Source organism: Pholcus phalangioides, unplaced genomic scaffold (assembly GCF_987345545.1).
Source record: "Pholcus phalangioides strain wild (caught in Gottingen) unplaced genomic scaffold, Ppha-v1.0 ptg000031l_1, whole genome shotgun sequence".
In the NCBI taxonomy this organism is placed as follows: Eukaryota; Metazoa; Arthropoda; class Arachnida; order Araneae; family Pholcidae; genus Pholcus; species Pholcus phalangioides.
In genome coordinates this window covers 9208233-9216343 of record NW_028301621.1, presented here as the reverse complement: position 1 = coordinate 9216343, position 8111 = coordinate 9208233, and positions in this window count along the sequence as shown.

Genomic DNA, 8111 nt, shown 5'->3' with positions numbered 1-8111 from the left:
CTCGAATTTTACAACCCGTGCGGCCGCACAGCTCCAGAACCTGAGTACCCACCAGCATGGCCCCCACATCCTGAAGCAGGGCCCCTAGCTGGGATCTTTTACGGACTCCGGACCAGACTTTTATGAGGTCCCCTTTATGATGAATTTATAGCGTGAAAAAACAAAAAAATGATTAAAATCCTCCCGGGCCCCAGGGCTGGAGCCTTGTCAGCCCACCCCTTGTGGGGGCCCATGCCCACCAGCACATCCTTCGTATCTTGCAGCTGGAGGACACCTGTACAGTAAATTTATAGGGTGAAAAAAAGACAAGAATCGTCTTGGACCTTGAGCTGACCGAAGCGGGGTGCAGACTTGGAGAGTCCTATCACAGCCTTCTAGATACTACATACTCTGTCTAGGAGGCTTTGGTCGTATGCCCCTTTCATTAGCGTACGTGGGGGGGGGGGGGGTGTCTTGGGCCTAGATTATGTACTTTTACTAGATTTTTACTTATGTACTTTTCAGGAGAAAACGCTCCTCCTTCAGACGAAAAAAATGAAACCTTTCTTCCTTGAGAAAATTCTACGGGCAGCCATCTTCTTGGCCCTATTTTTTTAACACGAAAGCAAAACAACCAGCCAGTCATCTCCCTTCCAAGGATAGGGTACTCCAGCCTGGGGGAGGGGCAGGACAATTCTTATCTTCTTTTTTTTTTGTTCCTTTGTTTTTCACACTATAAATTCAACTGGGGGTCTGCTATAGATATATTAACCAACAAGTTCCCAAGCCTAGCGGCACCTATATTAACCTCCCCAAGCCTGGACCCCCCCCCCCCCAGCTGCTGTAGTATGTACGGGGGGGGGGCTGACAGGGCTGTAGCCCTGGGGCCTGGGACGGTTATCATCATATTTTTACTTTTTCATGCTATAAATTAACTGCAGAAGGGGCCCGTTAAAAGTCTGACCGAGGGGCCCGCAAAAGATCCCAGCCTAGGGGCCCCGCTACAGGATGTGGGGGCCGGGGGGGGGGCCACGCAGCCAATCTTTCCTGAGTGGTGTCTAGCAAAATTAATTGACCCTTTCCGCGGTTTTAAAAAATTTCACTGATCCGTATTACAAATTGACGATGAAAATCGCTGTACCCTCCATAAAATCACACATCTTTTTTCAAGAAGGAAACGTTCTAACGGTTTCGATTCAGATGATATATAGTGCTTTCCCTTATATAACGGAACTTATCTCACCCGCAACTCCGAACTCAGAGAACAATAAACTGAGGAAGAAAACTACAGTATTACTTATACTGCATGTTTGACATACATTCTCAACCCATGACCTCCCCCCCAAACTTAGTTTTATAGCAATGAAATTAAGCGGCACATTTCCAGATCACTTAGGCGACCCGTTCCACATCATTGAAGCTACTCGCGGTACATAATTATGGGTGACTCAGGTGGCCCACGTCACATTCTTAGATCATTTAAGTGGCTCGAGGCTCCTAGTTACAAATCACTTAAGTGACTCGCGGTACATTTACAGATCATTTAAACTGCTCGCGGCACAGTTCCAGAGCATTTTAACGGCCCACGGCACATTTTTGGATCACTCAAAGTGGCTCACTGCACAGTTCCAGATTATTTAAGTGGCTCGCGGCACGGTTTCAGAACATTTTAGTGGTCCGCGGCACATTTCTGGATCACTCAAGTGACTCGCGGTATATTTACAGATCACTTAAGTGACTTGCGGTGATGCTCCGATCACTTAAGTGACTTGCAGTGATGCTCCAGATCACTTAAGTGGTCCGCGACACATTTTCAAACAAATGGAGAGGCCCGCACTCTTCCAAAGGTTGAACATCCTTGTGTGTGATGCACACAATCGCCATACTATCCCAAAGGATGATGGGGCGATCACTTTCCCTCTATCAGTGCCGTCTTAACGCATGGGCTCACCAGGCTAGGGCCCAAGGACTCCAAGAAAAGAGGAGCCTCACAAAAATGAGGTCTGGTTGAAATTTTCGAGAGTGAGCGTGTATATTTGATAGGGAAAAAAAAAGCCTCATAAAAATCACTTCACCCGGGCCCCTCCCATGATGCTCTTGGCGGCTCTGCTACTCATCCACACATGCACCTCGTCCACATTCCTCAGCGGAATTTCTAACGAACTAGTACATGTTGGAATGTGCGTGTACATGTTGTGAACCCATACGCGGAGATAGACTTGGAAGTCTGGGGGGCACGATGATGATGATGTCAGTTTATATATGCATATACAGTCAAACCTCGTTAGTGCGTCACCCGGTTAACAAGTCACTCCGCTTACCGGGTCACTTTTTGGAAGTCCCAATTGTCCTCAGGCAGGAATTGGCACAGCTATGGCCTACTCCGTTTCGCTTACTAAGTTGTATTTTTGCTCTCCCAAGAGTGACTCATTAACGAGGTTTGACTGTATACAGTCAAACCTGTTTGACTGTATACAGATCAGTCAATTTCACCTTTGACGCTGGGAGGGCAATGCCCCAACGCCCCCCCCCCCGTATCTCCGCCCATGTGTGAACCTAACATAAAGTTTGTTACTGTGTAATACTGCTTATGTGTAGTTTTTTTCTAACTATTAGTGTGAGAGAGAAGTGACCCTACATTCACTAAAAATGAGTATTATAGGTATAGGCGAGAGGGTGCAGATGGACTGTCGGCCTTGCCCTAGTCACTCCCCCTCCCCGTTTATTCCATTACGTCCCATTTTATTCCAGAATTATTTTACTATTCTTAATTACGTCAGATAATATACATACAGCACTTACTGGTAAGCCATCATTATACCATGGTCCACCACAACCTGCAGCAGAGCAGCAGAACCCCTTATGCTGGGACCTTGGTGGGGAGGGGAGTCTCTGTAGGGAATTTATAGTGTGAAACTGTAAATCACAAAAATTCTCCCCACAAAAAATGACGAGAACCATTCCCCCACCCCCCGGATCACTGTCAGCCCAGCCCGAGTGGGACTGGGCGATCATGATCATTGCCAGGGCCACAACCAGCAAGAAAATTTTATTCTGTTACCCCAGAGCCAGTATCAATTTGGACCGCCTCCCTCCTACCCGTAATTTGTAACGGGAAAAGAGTAAATTTTGTATCCTTCGTGCCCCTATCCGTCTGGGGCACCAGATACTTCTGCCTTCTCCTGGTTGAGGCCCTGATCGCTAATTTACACTTATACCGTAAAGAAGAAGCATAACGAGAGAGAGAGACATCTTTTCTTAAATTAATTTGAAAATAGTTTCTGACACTCCAGAGTACATTCTTGTTTCTGGTATAGAAATTTTCGAAAATTTTAGTGTCTAACTAAAGCTTAAGCTGCCACCCGGGTGCACCGCACCCCTTCCACCCTCGCTCAAGTCGCCCCTGCTTTTCACTGTAGAGAAAAACACGATTTAAATCATCATCTCATCCAACTCTATCTAATATCATCTCGTTCTACGTTGACGTTGAGATAAAGCATCACCAGCTGTTCAAATTTAAACCCCCCCCCTCCCCAGTTTCTCTGTATCAACATCATTCGTGCAGTGCATGCGTATACGTAAAAAAAAGCACTTCCGCGGCGATTATTTGGAGTTATGGCAGCGAAAGTGAAACGAATCTTGTAAATAAGGTAATCGAATTTCGCATCATGTATGTCTTCACCTGAATTTGAATATTGAATTTTTGTATTAAAAAAAATCAATTCTACATTCGAAAATTACAGTTAAAATAAGTTAAACTTTTTACTGGACAAATTAACAACAATTTCGAGGAATGAAATTTGGCGTGACAAATTATCAAACAAATCATTGCAGGTTGTTCCGGTCAAAGTCCTGACAAGTTACAATCCTGACAGGTCAAAATCCGAACAGAGTCGAAATCCTGACAGGTCAAAATCCGAACAGAGTCGAAATCCTAACAAGGAACGAAAGCCTGACGAGGAACGAAAGCCCGGAGCGGTCAAAATCCCGACGGGTGTGGGTCATAATCCCGACAGACGAAATCCCGACAAGTCACAATCCCGACAGACGAAATCCCGACAGGTCAAAATCCCGACAGGGTCGAAATCCCGACAAGTCAAAATCCCGACACGGTCAGAATCCCGACAGGGTCGAAATCCCGACAGGTCAAAATCCCGACAAGTCGAAATCCCGACAGGGTCAAATTCCCGACACTGTCAAAATCCCGACACGGTCGAATTTAAAAATTCAATTTCGCCGTATAAGCCGCACTTCGCGATTTCTGTCGGGATTTGAATTTCTCGCGGCGAGGGGCGTTGGGGCGCCGATGAGAATGATAAATTGCGATCAAATAAATTTTTCAAATTTTAATTTCGCCGTATAAGCCGCACTTCGCGATTTCTGTCGGCATTTGAATTTCTTGCGGCAAGGGGCGTTGGGGTGACGATGAGAATGATAAATTGCGATCAAATAAATTTTTCAAATTTTAATTTCGCCGTATAAGCCGCACTTCGCGATTTCTGTCGGGATTTGAATTTCTCGTGGCGAGGGGCATTGGGGCGCCGATGAGAATGATAAATTGCGATCAAATAAATTTTTCAAATTTTAATTTCGCCGTATAAGCCGCACTTCGCGATTTCTGTCGGGATTTGAATTTCTTGCGGCAAGGGGCGTTGGGGTGACGATGAGAATGATAAATTGCGATCAAATAAATTTTCAAATTTTCATTTCGCCGTATAAGTCGCACTTCACGATTTCTGTCGGGATTTGAATTTCTTGCGGCAAGGGGCGTTGGGATGACGATGAGAATGATAAATTGCGATCAAATAAATTTTTCAAATTTTAATTTCGCCGTATAAGCCGCACTTCGCGATTTCTGTCGGGATTTGAATTTCTCGTGGCGAGGGGCGTTGGGGCGCCAGTAGGGGCAAAAAGGGGCTTCTGCCCCACCGCAGCCGCCGCAGCCGCAGCCATTCCCCATTCCGCAGCCACCGCATCCTTCTATTCCGCAGCCATCCCCCCCTTTTCCGCAGCCAGCACCTGAGTCATTTTCTTCTGTGATAAGGGGGCTTTCTTAAATAAAACTTTAGTGTCTGATCACTCCCAACCCATGACGTCAACGCTGCCCCCTTTCCGCAGCTGCAATGATAACTTGGTCATAAGAGGGGGTCATTGCTGAATTACTTTTTTCCCAAGCACTATCGACGATTATTATTAAACTGATAAGGGGTGTATTCTTAAACGTCTGATTCACGAAAGAGATCTTTTTTTCGGGGGATTAATTACATCTTCCTAAGTAAGAGGGGTCATCCATAAATTACCGATTTTAAGGGGGTCATTCCCAAAAAACAATGAGATACGCAAATGACGACAGAAACTTTGATTAATGAAATTTAAATTTATTCAGAACATAATTTTTCGAGTTGTTCTAATATAACAGGTACATTGATTTCGCTGAAAAATTTTTCGGATATTAGATTTCCGCATTTTTTTACAAGCAAGTCGGCGACAATTTTGAAGTCGATTTTCGCGAACGCTTTTTCAAAATAAATGAAGACTAGCGATGAAATGTCCTCTGTCATGCAATTGTGATCTGTAACGCTGGGGCGGTTGCGAGCGCATCCTTCACAGTCCAAGTCCTCAGAGATTTTTTCCAGGACCAGATTCTTGAGAATTTCTTTGAGGGAGTTGACCGCTACACCATCGGGGTCTTCGGCGTCTTTCGGGATAGTAGGGATGCATTGCTGGAGATACGTCTTCAGCTGAAAATGTCTGATTTGAGACGAGATGCGGCTTTGCAAGGGATTGGCATCGTTCAAGGAAGACCGGAAGAGCTGCTCGCATTGGAAGCGCGAAATGGTGAGCTTTCTGGAAAACAGTTCGTGCATTCCGTCTTTCTTCTTCATCTGTTGGAAATGGACGCCGTCTTCGTCCCACCACACCAAAAGTTCGAGATTGGCTACGAAGCTACTTTTAGGCTTGATCAGAGCAGCCGAAATTTGCTCGCGAAGCACTTCCCAGAGGAAAGGTGTGATAGAAATACCGTTTGTCGTAGGCACCATGAATCCACCTTTTCCATCTCTATAGATTCGCATGTTGACGCGAACTTCATCTTTGAAAGTCTGAACCGATACGAAGAAGTCATCGCACACGTGAAATACCTCGGGTGGAGTAGAGTCTTTCTTGAATAGTCGCGGTCTTTTAGTCGCGGAGGGAGCGTCATCTTCGGACTTTCGCTTCTGCACCATTCTGCGAAACGTCAGGCTGATGCGCGGTTCTTTCACGTTGGGATCTTTGGGAATAGCATGTTTCCACACTTTATTGGTAGGCGATTTCATCACGATGACCGAATTGTCCTGCAACTTATAAGTCACGGGTTCGTAACCATTACGGGTGAAGACCAGACTTCTTTCAGCACCGAGGGAGAGGCAAGCGATGGGGTGGTCTTTCGCTAGCTGTTTCTCGTCGTCAGAGTGAGCGCTGATGGACCGGGTACCGTCAGCATATCTGTTGATGAGGCAGTAGTTGAACGATGAAGACGTTAATTTTTCGATGACCTGCTTGATCTTCAGCACCGTGGGCGTCCAGGGCATGGCAGGAACCTCTAGGCCAGAGAACTTGTAGTTGAGATCAGGATCACCTTGACCAGCATGTTGACGGGGTATCGGGATCATCTTTCCACCGATGTTGATGATGCTTTTTTCGGCTGACACGTAGACTATTTCTTTTTCCAACTGCTCGTACATCGTTTTAGGATACTTCAACACGTCGGTATAATAATCGACATTGAGTTGGGATTCCATCTTTCTAAATGATAGAGTTACAACACATTTTTAGCCTCTCTCCGCAACTCTCACAATTTAATTTTTTTTTACAAAATATATTTTTAAAATTATTCGTTGTTTCTAGTCAGGGAAAAAACTTCCCATACAATTAAAATCATGTTACAAAATATATTTTAACTATTATGAAAAAATTTTATTTACAGATTTAAAAAAAAATTATTCCTTTAACCATTCAGCGCATGCTAAAACCTTACTTCTCGCGCAATGTCCCTTTTGTAGAGGATGAAACTTGCAAGAAGTCAACGATTTAGGGAAGTTTAAGACTTCCACTGTTTCTAAGTTGAATTGCTGCTTCAGAAATTTTTTTTTTTGACTGCAGTTAACATAAATATGACTGTATCTATTATTAACGGTTGTTAGATGAATTTTCATCAAGATATAGTCAAAAAGTCCTTCATCCCATTTAAGATTATGGAGATTCTTAGCAACCCAAAGCATTTGCACGTAATCTTTGTCTGTCAGCTCATCGCTAGAGAATGGTGGTTTGTAGAGGGAGTGATATACTCTACCTGTATTTAAATCGAAGCAGGCCATTTCCTTAACTACATATATCCCACTTTTAAACAGAAACCCCTCAAAATCTAACACGCAAGAAGCCATAGTAATATTCTTACCAAGTTGATGTGAGAGAGTTGCGGAGAGAGTGCTTATATCCAATTGAACCGGAGAACTGAGTGAAGCAATTCTGTCTATCTCGCAGTTTATATACTGCAGTTGTCGACGATTAGCTTAGTATACGAATATACTATTAAACCCAAAGTTCAACTGATATAAGCGAACTAGTAAGCTGTTAAATAAATAAAAATGAAAAAAACTGCTGCACACGAGTACGCTTCATCAGTAGATTCGTGTATGCGACATCACCACTGTCATGTGTTAATTAATCAGTGAGTGCACTTCACTCAGTTCTTATAATCGAGTACGAGTTTAATCACTGTCATGTGTTAATTGATCAGTCGTCAAAGTAGTAAGCGTTATCATCGCATGTACAGGGTAATGAGTATGCTTCATCACGTGTTGTTTAATACAGTCGCTTCGGGTGATAATTAAACACTATCAGTCGGGTGAGTGATGCATCACTCTTCTCACCAATACTTCACTTCTCTTTTTTAAGTATATTGCTTATCAAGGTGTTATATTCAGTAAGGACCGCTCTGTTATCGGAATGCGTCACTGCGACAGAGTGGACAACACGGCTAATAGCGTACATGATAAAAAAAAAAAAAGTGTCTTGTTCTCACTCTTTGATTTGATTTTAACAAGTCGACAGCTCTTTAATTGTAGCAGTGGTCAGAATGTCTGAATTCG